The sequence below is a fragment of the Triticum dicoccoides genome, chromosome 2B (genome assembly GCF_002162155.2).
Source record: "Triticum dicoccoides isolate Atlit2015 ecotype Zavitan chromosome 2B, WEW_v2.0, whole genome shotgun sequence".
NCBI lineage: Eukaryota > Viridiplantae > Streptophyta > Magnoliopsida > Poales > Poaceae > Triticum > Triticum dicoccoides.
In genome coordinates, this window is record NC_041383.1 from 584,782,418 (window position 1) to 584,795,848 (window position 13,431).

Genomic DNA, 13,431 nt, shown 5'->3' on the forward strand with positions numbered 1-13,431 from the left:
TTGTGTGGGTTGCTCAAGGTTGATGTAGTTCATCCAGAGTTGGGAGCACCACTTGGAATTTGAGTTCATCTTCCTACATGGGTTAGTTTTTGCAAGGAAGAGCACTTGTGTATCCAAAATGACAATCATGAAGCTTAACATAGAATTTGTCAAAGGATATGTTTGAATGGTTCCGTGATTCCTTGTCTTCAACCACCATTGTGTAGAGACTTGGTAATGTAGAGATTGCTCAAGATATGAGTAGGTTACAATCTCATGGAATTCGATTCATCCAAGTACCTACATGGGTTAGATAACATGCAAGGTGCAAATATATCCAAGACATAAGATTATCATCATAAGAGAAATATAAAGGATTAGTCATAAGCTCATGTCTTGCATGTATCCAATGGAGTTTCTACTCCAAGTTTGAAGCATCAATGATGTTCAATTCACCCCTTAACCTGCAAAACACTTTCTCATCAAGTGGTTTAGTGAATATATCCGCTAATTGCTTTTCGGTGCGAACATGCTTAAGTTTAATGTCACCTTTAGCAACAAGATCTCGAATGAAATGATGACGAACTTCTATATGCTTAGTTCGAGAGTGTTGCACAGGATTGTGAGCAATCTTGATAGCACTCTCATTGTCACAAAGTAATGGAACATGTTTCACATATATCCCATAATCTTTAAGAGTTTGGGTCATCCAAAGTAATTGAGCACAACATGAACCAGCGGCAATGTATTCCGCTTCGGCGGTGGATAAGGATACCGAGTTTTGTTTCTTGGAAGACCAAGACACAAGAGATCTACCAAGAAATTGACAAGTACCCTAAGTGGACTTTCTATCAACCTTGTCTCCGGCATAGTCCGAGTCGGAGTAGCCAACAAGATTGAAAGAGGCCCTCTTAGGGTACCAAATGCCAAAATTTGGTGTATGAATTAAGTATCTCACTATCCTTTTCACGGTCTTAAGGTGACATTCTTTAGGAGCAGCTTGATATTGTGCACACATGCACACACTTAGCATGATATCGGGACGTGAAGCACATAGATATAACAATGAACCAATCATAGAGCGATAAACCTTTTGATCAACTGGTTTACCATCTTTGGTCAAGTCAAGATGTCCACTAGTAGGCATGGGTGTAGTCATACCTTTGCATTCTTGCATATTGAACTTCTTGAATAAGTCCTTGGTGTACTTCGTTTGAGAGACAAAGGTTCCCTCCTTAGTTTGCTTGATTTGCAAACCAAGAAAGAATTTGAGTTCACTCATCATAGACATCTCAAACTTCTCCGACACTAGCTTCCCAAACTTTTCACTAAAATGAGGGTTAGTAGAACCAAATATAATATCATCAACATAGATTTGGCACACAAATAGTTCTCCATTGACCCTTTTAGTAAAAAGAGTAGAAACTATTTTTCCAATTTCAAAGCCTTTTTCAATAAGGAACTTGGTCAAGCATTTATACCACGCTCTAGGAGCTTGTTTCAGACCATAAAGATCTTTGTGAAGTTTGTAAACATGATTTGGTTTCTTAGGATTGACAAAGCCGGGAGGTTGCTTAACATAAACTTCCTCCTCTATTTCACCATTTATAAAAGCACTTTTAATGTCCATTTGGTATAAGGTGATATCATGGTGATTAGCATAGGCAAGTAAGATGAAAATGGACTCAAGTCTAGCAATGGGAGCATAAGTCTCACCATAGTCCATACCTTCGACTTGTGTGTAGCCTTGGGCAACGAGACATGCTTTGTTGCGAACTACTTGTCCATCTTCATCTTGCTTGTTGCAAAACACCCATTTGGTACCGATGATGTTGTGGTTGTCGTCGCGCTTCTCAACCAATGTCCAAACTTGATTCCTCTCAAAGTTGTGTAGCTCTTCATGCATGGCATTTGTCCAATCCGGATCTTCCAATGCTTCTTCAACCTTCATAGGTTCAATGCTAGAGATGAATGAATAGTTTTCACAAAAGTTAGCTAAACGAGTTTTAGAGCGAGTGATTCTCCTGGTTTGGATATCGTTGTAGATTTGCTCGACGGGATGGTCTTTAGCAATTCTTGCTCAAACTCGTGAAAGCTTTTGCTTGGTTCTTGGTTGAACTTCTTCTTCATCTTGTTCTTCTTCTTGTCCTTCTTCATTGTTGGCGTTGTCGTTCTCTTGTCGTGGTGGAGAAGGAGGTTGTTGACGTTCATCTTGATGCACTTCCTCGTTTTCTTCATCTTGGTGTGTCCCACTTGTGAATGCTTCTGTATCAACTCTTGGTTCACCTTGTCGTGAGGTAGAAGCTTCCACTTGGACGGACGACGTACTCTCGTTCACCTCCGTTGGGCGAACCTTGCCAATAGACAAGTCTTGGATTGATTTCGAGGGATCTTTGTCTCCTACATCAATTGGCAATTGCTCTACTTGCGAGCCGTTAGATTCATCAAACTTCACATCTACTGTTTCTTCAACCTTTCGGGTGAAATTGTTGTAGACACAGTATGTGTGAGAGTTTGAGCCATAACCAAGTAGGAAACCTTCATGAGACTTAGGAGCAAATTTAGAACGACGATGCTTATCAAGAATGTAGCACTTTGAGCCGAATACTCGAAAGTATCCAACTTGGGGTTTGTTACCGGTGAGGAGCTCGTATGCTGTCTTGTCGACTAGCTTGTGAAGATACAAGCGATTTTTTGCATGACAAGCTGTCTCAACTGCTTCTGCCCAAAAGTGCTTTGGCGTCTTGTACTCATCAAGCATCGTTCTCGCCATTTCGATGAGTGTCCGGTTCTTCCTCTCAACAACTCCATTTTGTTGAGGTGTGTACGTAGCCGAGAACTCATGTGACATCCCTTCTTCGTCAAGAAAGGTGTCCACATTTGCGTTCTTCAAACTCTGTTCCGTTGTCGCTGCGAACCTTCTTGATCTTCACTTCAAATTGATTTTGGGCCTTCCTAGCGAAGTTTTTGAAGATCTTTTGGACCTGCGACTTATCATCAAGAAAGAACACCCACGTAAATCTTGAAAAATCATCAACTATAACTAGACCAAAAGAATTTCCACCGAGACTCTTGTAAGCATTGGGACCAAAAAGATCCATGTGAAGTAGCTCGAGTGGCCTCCTTGTGGTCATGATGTTCTTCACGGGATGCCTTCCTCCAACCTGTTTACCTGCCTGACAAGCGCTGCAAAGTCTATCCTTTTCAAATATGACATCGTTAACACCAAGGATATGATTTTCTTTAATAAGCTTGTTAAGGTTTCACATGCCAACATGACCTAATCATCTATGCCATAACCAACCCTTAGGAGATTTAGCAATAAAGCAAGTTCTAGGTTGAGCCTTTTTAGTGAAATCAACAATGTAAAGATCACCTCTACGTATACCGGTAAAGACCATTTTATGATTATCTCTACGAAACACTTGGCAATCTACTTCAGTAAATAGGACATTGAAACCGAAATCAGCGAGTCTAGATACTGAAAGTAAGTTGTAGCCAAGAGATTCAACGAGCATAACATTTTGTATGGAGCTATCATGTGAGATGGCCACCTTACCGAGGCCAACCACCTTACCCTTTGAGTTGTCACCGAAAGTGACATACTTTCGAGGACCATCGTTTTCAGCAAGCTCACGAAACATGTCTTTATCTCCGGTCATGTGATCGGTACATCCACTATCAAGAACCCATTCCTTTCCTCCTGCCATATATCCCTGAAGATTTGCCATAAGAGCAAAATGTCTCATTGCATCATCAATATCGAAGTCACTATCATCATCCTCATCATAGTATCCATGTTCATCGTCATGTGGTGGATCAAATCCTAGAGAGGGTAATTCGTTAGAGTGAGTTTGACAATGATCTTGCTTATGAATTTTTATAGCTTCGGAAATTGTATCACCAATAATTTCAACATCTCCTTTGGCACGCATATGGTTTGTAAGCTCAAATAGACGATCACCAAACATAGGATCACTAGTATTCATCTTACTCAAGGCAATAGACTTATGGAGAATTTCATCTAGATTTTTCAAGGAATAATTTGGAAAGCGTTCCTCGAGAAATTTCCATATAGTGTAGGCACACTCAAGAGTGGGCAAGTTTCTAATCAAGTTTCTAGGCAAGCCTCTAATGATAAGTTCAACAGTTCTAAGATTCCTAATCATGTCAATTGTCTCATCAAGGGTAGGATGCATAGGATCAACATGAGGTGCACAAGGGCTAGCAATGTACTTGTTCAAATGATATTGATTGAAAATCACAAGCATCTCATTTTTCCACTCATGAAAATACTCTCCATCAAGTATAGGCACTCTATGTCTAAGACTCCCAATAGTAGACTCATCCATCTTCCTCCAATGGTGTTTAAACCAAAGCAATGGAGACCAATGCTCTGATACCAATTGAAAGGGATCGAGAAGAGGTGTCTAGAGGGGGGGTGATTAGACACTAAGTACCAAAGTTGCAGTTTTTAACTTCTTTAAGTTTAAGTGGAGTTTAGCCACAACTTTAACATTCACAATACATAACAAGCAAGCATGCAAAGAGTATATGAGCAGCGTAAAGTAAAGCATGCAACTTGCAAGAATGTAAAGGGAAGGGATTGGAGGATTCAAACACAATTTGGAGACACGGTGATTTTTGAGCCGTGGTTCCGATAGGTGGTGCTATCGTACATCCACGTTGATGGAGACTTCAACCCACGAAGGGTCATGGCTACGCGAGTCCACGGAGTGCTCCACCCAAGAAGGGTCCACGAAGAAACAACCTTGTCTATCCCACCATGGTCGTCGCCCACGAAGGACTTGCCTCACTAGTGGTAGATCTTCACGAAGTAGGCGATCTCCTTGCCCTTACAAACTCCTTGGTTCAACTCCACAATCTTGTCGGAGGCTCCCAAGTGGCACCTAGCCAATCTAGGAGACACCACTCTCCAAGAAGTAACAAATGGTGCGTTGATGATGAACTCCTTGCTATTGTGCTTAAAGTGATAGTCTCCCCAACACTCAACTCTCTCTCATAGGATTTGGATCTGGTGGAAAGAAGATTTGAGTGGAAAGCAACTTGGGGAAGGCTAGAGATCAAGATTCATACGGTAGGAATGGAATATCTTGGCCTCAACACATGAGTAGGTAGTTCTCTCTCAGAAATGGTAAGTTGGAAGTGTAGGTTTGTTCTGATGGCTCTCTCCATGAATGAAGAGGAGGTGGAGGGGTATATATAGCCTCCACACAAAATCTAACCGTTACACACAATTTACCAATCTTGGTGGGACCGAATCAACAAACTCGGTCTGACCGATTCAGTAAACCTAGTGACCGTTAGTGATTTCGGTGGGACCGAAATGCAACTCGGTAGGACCGATATGGTTAGGGTTAGGGCATAGCGTAATCTCGGTGAGACCGATTACACAAACTCGGTGAGACCAATTTTGGTAATTAGTTAACCAGAGAGTTGGTCAGGCAAACTCGGTGGGACCGATTACTCAAACTCGGTTGGACTGATTTGGGTAATAAGTTAACCAGAGAGTTTGCATTGTAATCTCAGTAGTACCGATTGCTCAAACTCGGTAAGACCGATTTTGATAATGGACATACACAGAGAGATTACAATCCCATCTCGGTGAGACCGATTTGCCTAGGGTTTGTGGCAGTGCCTATGACATCTGAACTCGGTGGCGCAGGATAGAAAGAATCGGTGGGGCCGAGTTTGACTTTAGGTTTTGGTCATATGTGTGGATGTGGGAAAGTAGTTGAGGGCTTTGGAGCATATCACTAAGCACTGTGGAGCAAGAAACTCATTAAGCAACACCTCATCCCTCCTTGATAGTATTGAATTTTCCTATAGACTCAATGTGATCTTGGATCACTAAAATATAAAATGCTGAGTCTTGATCTTGAAGCTTGAGCCAATCCTTTGTCCTTAGCATATTGAAGGGGTTCCATATCCTTTAGTCCATGCCACTCCATTGTTGAACTTGTCTGAAATATACTAGGTAAAAGTGTTAGTCCAACAAGAGATATGTTGACATTAATTACCAAAACCACCCAGGGAGCACTTGTGCTTTCACAAAGGTAGCCCACGGAGGATAGATACCGTCAACGAAATAGTAGCCCATGTTGTACTCATGTTTATTGACATTGTACTGGCAAGGAGGAGCTTTTCCTTCAGTCATCCTCGCAAACAATGGTGATCGCTGCAGCACACTAATGTCATTGTGAGACCCGAGCATGGCAAAGAAAGTGTGCCAAATCCACAGATCATGTGATGCAACTGCTTCCAGAATGATAGTGGACATCTTAACATGACCCTGATATTGCCCTTGTAAAGCCTTCAGACAGTTCTTCCATTTCCAATGATGTAGTCAAGAAATCCAAGCAAACCTGGTCACCCTCTTGCTTTTGACATTGTCAAGAGCCTCTCGGTGTCTGACACAATTGGTTCTCTCAGGTATTGAGCTCTGAACACCTCGACCATGGCAGTTGCAAACCTGACCATGGCATCACCGCATGTGTTCTTAGACATTCCTAGGTACTTGTCCCATGAATCAGCGGCCATGTCATATGCAAGCATCCGTAGTGCGCCCGTGCACTTCTGATAACCAGAGAAGTCAATCGTTCCCATAACGTCCTTCTTCAAGACGAAGTAGTCATCATAGGACCAGACACCATGGTACAAATGATCGAAAACAGTCTCGCACATCCGAATACGCCGGCAAAAAAGTTCAGCAAAGAGTGCATTCGAGGCAAAGTAGTCGGCCATCAGTGTCAAGTGGTCGCGCACCCTGTTGCAGTTGGGAACTCAGTGATTCTTGATCGAGCCCTTGAAATTGAGAACATGCTCCTCCGCACGCCCTGCGTCTTCAAGGACCGCCTGCATCATCGCAGTGTCATCCGAGTACTCTTCCTTGTCAGACGATCCTTCAGACGACTCAACATAGTGCTCATATATGTACTCTAAATCGAAATCCATTGCTAGAAAGAAGAAGGGACAACTTTTTTAGCTCTGGCAATTCATCGAACAAGTGTCGGACATGGTAGTATAGCAGTAGCGGATGGTACCTGGCAAGACGGTCGGAAGAGAGGGGTTGAACGGCAATGGAGAAGAAGTGGGGTGGAGCCCAACTGAAACCCTGGAGGTGACGGAGACATAGAGTTCCGGCAGGGGTGTGGTATGGCATGGCGGCCGGGGTGGTGGAGCGGCGGCGAAGGCAAGAGAGAAAGAAGGAAGGAGAGAAAATGGGGAGGATGGAGGCGCGGGGTCCGGGAAGGGTTTTGGGCGGACCGGGGGTGTCGGTGTCCAGACTGCCGCAAGCTGCCCCATGTTTGTCTCCGGTTTGCGGCAGAAAATGTTTCCGGACCGCCCCGCAGACCGATTCAAGACTGCTTTGGATGACTTCCACGGTATGGACAGCGTGGTCTGGACGTATGCGGGTGGTTTGCGAGTTCGCTTTGAAGATGCCCTTAATAATGGAAGCTACATGCACAAATATAAATGTGGCAAATTTTAGTAGAGTTAGATGAAGATTGTATGACGATTGTATGTGCCAGTTTGATCAAGTAAATACTGTAGTTAATCATTAGTATATTTGCATATATAATTTGTTACGGCAAAGTAAAATCTAAAGACATATTCTCATGCTTTTATTGCCGTGGAGGTGTGAAGTAACTAGGTTACCTACCCTGCGCCATAGGAGCAAACACAGACGAGGTTTATGGACAAGCACAACTCGATCGATTGATAACCTTCTCCGAAATTGATATGCACAACTTAATCATCTTACGGTCAATTTTGAGAACGATTGCCAATCCAACGCGAACCTTTTCCAGCCTAAAAAGACATACCGCTTCAAATCCTACATGAACTCCACACGGAACGTGATCGATCCGGGCTTTCTGGGTTATATATATAGCGTAATGTACTTGAGGACGGGAAACAAGGCATCCTTAATTAACTCACTCCAGCCGTGCGCGTGAATACATCGAACCACCATGGACGCAAAACTCCTACACTACGACCGGAGCGACGAACAACCTTCGATGGAGCGCCGGGATAAGCAGCCAACGGGTACGGTGACTGCCATGGATATGCTAATCCTGGTCTTCGTTCTGTGTATAGTTGGCCTACTTTTTTGGGTTCTTGCTCTGGGTCTCGTCGGCTTGGAGGCATCCCGGCGACCGGAGTTCTCTGTGGTCATGGACGGATTCTCCGACCTCGAGGACCACGTCGCGCGGACGTTCAATCTCACCATTGTCATCAACAACTTTAGGGGCAAGTCCGAGGTCTGCGTGGGCGGCGAGGCAGTGGTCTTATACGGAGGAGTACCACTCGCCGGCTGCGGCGTGCAGGATCTGTGCGTGCCGCCCAAGTGCTCCACGAAGTTTCATATCGTCGCCGCGAGCGGAGGGGCGGGCCTCCCGAGGGAGCTGGCCGAGCGCATGGCTGAGGAGAAGCGCGCTGGCGGCGCGGTGCAGGTAGAGGTTCGCGCCGTCTCGCCGAAGCACCGGTCGTTCGCGTCGTGCATGGCGGCGTTGGCTCGTGGGGCAGCGGCGCCGCCGTCCCCATGCCAGGGCGTGTTTCTCTCCGATGAATCCGACGGCGTTAGGCGTACGGATGACCCGCCCAGCTTTCTGTTCTGACTTCTGAGAATTGCCAGTTTGTCTGCATTTTCATCTTATTTTCCCGTTGGTACATAATTCGTGCATGTTAATGTACAAGAGCTCTTGTTTTGTAAAATATGCCCATGTACTTGGATCTAGCGATGAGCGCGCTCCATCCTTTTCCTTCCTTGAGGCATCGCCGTTCAGAACCTTTCTCGCAGTCAGGGTGTTGCCAATGGCGATGATAGTTGTTGACGTTCTACTGCAGGAGGATGTACGCCTTGCCTTACCTCTGTGGACCTTTCATTTTTTCCTGATGTGCCAATCCTTAATGGCTTGGCCTGTTGGCCAGTTCTTAATTTTTGGGTCCGATAACTGCCACACGTGTTGTGTATCGGGGGTTGTGCCGCATGCTCTGTGTGGCATGGAGACGACCCCGCCCACACGACCGCGTCCGGGCGCGCGCAGCCACAACCCGCACGTCCGGTGCAGCGCGATCGCCCCACACGAGCACGTCCGAACGAGCGAGCACGCGGCCGGCATGACCCGTCTAGGCCGTCCCCCCTCCCCGCCTGCGAGCCACACACCCCGCGTGTCAGTAACCACGCGTCCCGCCGCGATTGCCATGGTCCGGACCCTCTTCAGTTGCCATGTTTGCGAACTGCAGTTGCCATGTTGCTGAACTACAGTTGCCATGTCGGACAACTACAGTTGCCATGGTTGCTCAACTGCAGTTGCCATCTTAGGTCAAGTGTCGGATGCCATTTTTGGGCAACTGCAGCTGTTGACATGTCGGACAACTACAGTTATCATGATTTGGAAAACTTTAAGAGTTGCCACCTACTAACACTGGACAATTGCCATGTAACACTAAAAAACATGGCAAAAAACATGTTGCGGGTAAAAAAAGAATTGTCATCTGCTTACAAGCACGCTAGGTCAGTTGCCATGTATTCTGCAAAACACATGGCAACTGATGGCTTTTGGTGTGTGGGAGAGGAGACGGGCATGTGGGTGACGGTGGTATCTTTAGGAGTTGCCACCTACTAACACTAGACAGTTCCCATGTAACGCTACAAAACAGACGTGATAACAATAACATGTTCGGGTAAAAAGAGAGTTGACATATGCTTACAATCACAAATAGGGCAGTTGCCATGTACCCTTCAAAAACATGGCAAATGACAGCTTGGGTGTGGGAGAGTGGGAGAATGGCAGTCGTGGGAGATGGGGAACAGGAGTGGTGCGTGGCGTGCGGGCGCGACAGCAGTTCCATCGCACGCCCCGACTGGCGAACGTTGGCCGCAGAGAGAAAACAGGCGTGTGCGCGAACTCCCCCACATGCGACACACACGAGTTGTCCTACGTGGCACACAAATTAACCTTTTTATGCCAAGATTCGTGCAAAAGGCGCTGGACGGTGATGAAGGCATGTGGGCGAGTTGGCTAACGCCCACACGTGTGGGCGTTAACATTTTCGTAATTTTAACATTGCAGAGGCTGGGTGCACTTGGGTGCACTTGTATCATCTTTAATTGAATATATCATCATTGGACGTGGCTAGATTTCAGTCGACTGAGACTTAAACAAGTTTTAGTCAAGTGGCAGAATATATATGGAAGAAGAAAGAAAATGTTTACACGAAAACTTTGCATGGATCTCCATCTAAGATCTCATAAATATAGGACCCTAAATATACCATTGACCGAGCAAGTCTCAGGCGACTGAGGTTTAGCAACCCGGTTTATCATTTATACAAGAAAATATGGATGGCATATGGCAAAACAAACCGAATGATGAAGCGATACAGAGACAAGTCCATCATGAAGCAATGCACCATCCCTGTGTTATTCATAAATACCGAGGTAGGGCCAAATGGGAGGGGTTGTTAAGATTAAGTTCGACAGGGGCTACCGAAGGAGTGGATAGGTTAGCCAAGTGTAAATTGTACCAATGAATTTCTTGGATATTTTATATTTTTGATGGTGTATCTGTCTTCCATGCAGTGTGCGCAGCTTCGGGTGGCGGACAAAAATCTTAAGGCTTCAAATAACCCCCTGTCCGAGTACACCACCGAAATGCTTTCTCTGATACACATCTATTAGATATTCTGGATGATTATGGTGTGGGCGTCGATTCTCACATAATGAGATTTTATCACTAGTTAGAGTGAGGGAACTTGCACAAGCAATGCTTATGAAGATGGCTGCAGCGAAAGTTGTGGCAAATGCCTCGTCAACGGTTTCAGCAGTGGGGGCTGCTGGGCCAAAGGTCGATGTGCTCGTGGGAGCCGTGGGAGGGGATACAACAGAGGTGGTTGTTGTATCTTCTCTCGTTGCCGCATCCAGACGGTGAGGCGAGTGGCCAAAGAGGTGACCTACAGGGGAGTTCACCTTTGTAATCAAATTATATAATGCATTATTTGTTTTGAAACCTCTCTCACTTTGGTCATTCTGGTAGGCGTACGCAGCTTAAGGAGTACATTTGCAGGTAGCAAATTGACATGGTAGCACTTCAGGAAACGATTAAATCAGATTTTACTTTTCACGATTTGCTTGCTCTGGATCTTATGCAGCATTTTGACTGGTGTTGGGTGGTGTCCGTAGGTCATTCTGAGAGGGTCCTATCAGGATGTAGCGCGATTGTTGTGACATAGTCACTTGGGATCAAGGTTCCCATTTTTCGTCGCCAATCATTAGACACCGTGCGACGCTCAAGGAGTGGGTGGTGGTGGCTGTGTATGGCCCCGCTGACCATGCGCACTCTAGGTTTCTTGCGAAAATGCAAGACCTGCTTGGGTCGATCTTCACGCGTAATCTTCCCGTGGTTGTAGGTGGCAATTTTAATTTAATCCGCTCAGGGCTGGAGAAAACAACGCAATCGTTGATTTGCCTCATGTGCATCTATTTAACAATGCTATCAGCTCGATTGCACTCGGGGAAGTAGCCAGATCGGGTGCGAGATACACTTGGACAAACAAACAACTCTCTCCAATTCGTAGTGTTTTAGACCGGGTTTTCATCTCCTCGGAGCGGGAGGTGCTTTTCCTTTATGTTCTTGATCGCCGACACACAAATTGGCTCTGATCACGTGTCGCTTGTGCTCTCCTCCGGGAAGGAGCATATTAGGCGTAGTCCAAGGTTCTTCTTAGTAATGACATGGTTCGAAGTTGAGGGCTTCTTTTATTTGGTAACCGCGCGTGGTTGCGGCGGCTAGGCAACAACAAGGCTCCATAGAGTTGTGGACGGAGGCTTCTGCCAATACTAGGGCCTTCCTTCATGGCTGGGGAGCCAATCTGGATTACGATGACAAACTTATGAGAGCTAGCTAGGTTGGTCGATGAGCTTGCCAACATTTGATGCGCGGGCTAATCAACTTCTTCTCAGAGGCAACATGAGCCCATAGGTACGCATTACTCCCTCCGTTCCTAAATAATTGTCTTTCTAGAGATTTCAACAAATGACTACATACGGAGTAAAATGAGTAAATCTACACTCTAAAACGTGTCTACATACATCCGTATGTTGTAGTCCATTTGAGATGGTTAGAAAGACAATTATTTGGGAACGGAGGGAGTAGATGCCAAAGAGGACTACTGGCGGCATCAAGGCGATGTTAAGTGGGTCACTCAAGGCGACATGAGTACATTCTACTTTCACGCTTACGAGAACGGGCGTAGGTGTGAAAGTGCTCTATATTTTACGGTTACAATCGGAGCAAGGGTTCCTGATACGTTGCGAATCAACATGTGGTTGAGTTGGTTAGGTGGACAGTGATATCTCCAACCCACCAGAGTTCAAATCCTGGTGCTCGCATTATTCCTGGATTTATTTCAGGATTTCCGGCGATGCGCTCATAGGGGTAGGGTGTGCGTGTGTGCGTTCATAGGGATGAGTGTATGCGCGTGTATATGAGCGCTTGTGTCTGTACTGATGCTCAAAAAAAAGGGTTCCTGATACGTTAAGATTATATCATTCATCACATTTACTAATTTTATATTAACCTGATGGGCATAGCTGAGCCCAAGCTGTTGAGCGTCAAAATTTGTGAGATCAAGCAGGCAGAGTCTCGCAACATGAAAACGATGCCCTCGACGTTGTGGTCTACGAAAATAGACACCGCCTTGGGTCCGGACGATTGGCCTATTGCTTTCTTTCATAATTTTTGGGCCATCTTAAAAGACGCAATGTTTACTATTTTCAACGGTTTTGCGCTATGTATGTGACATATCTCACCTTATCTTTGGGGTGATCTCTCTTATTCCCAAGGTGTTGATTCTAAAGCTTACCCGTCGTGTTTATCTCCGATAGCCCAGCGTGTTATTCACAAATGCCAGCCCGCCTTTCACTACCGGAATCAGGGTCGTAGGCATAGGCCACAATGCCGTCGGCATAGGCCTATGCCTACGGCATACCCCCGTCGGCATAGAATGTGTCAGCGTACTCTTGTCAGACCATGGGTGTACTAAAGCCGTCGGCATAAGCAGCTATGTCGACGGCTTCCGTACAGCCGTCGGCATAGTTTCTCTATGCCGACGGCTTTTCCCAGGCCGTCGGCGTAGCTTGAGTTATGCCGACGGCCTCGACAAAAAGCCATCGGCATAGATAAAGCCGTAGGCATATAGGGTTATTCCGGTAGTGTTCATCACAGGGCGGTATATTCTAGAGGGCCCGGTAGCTCTCCAGGAAATTGTGCATAAACTCAAACACACTAATCAAAGCGCGATCCTCCTTATGCTCGACTTCTAGAAAGTCTATAATCTCCCCGCAAAAGAAAGAACAGAACGTCTACGATCGCGTGAACAGAAAAGAAAAAGACGGGTCGATATAAGTGCAATACCCCCCTCCCC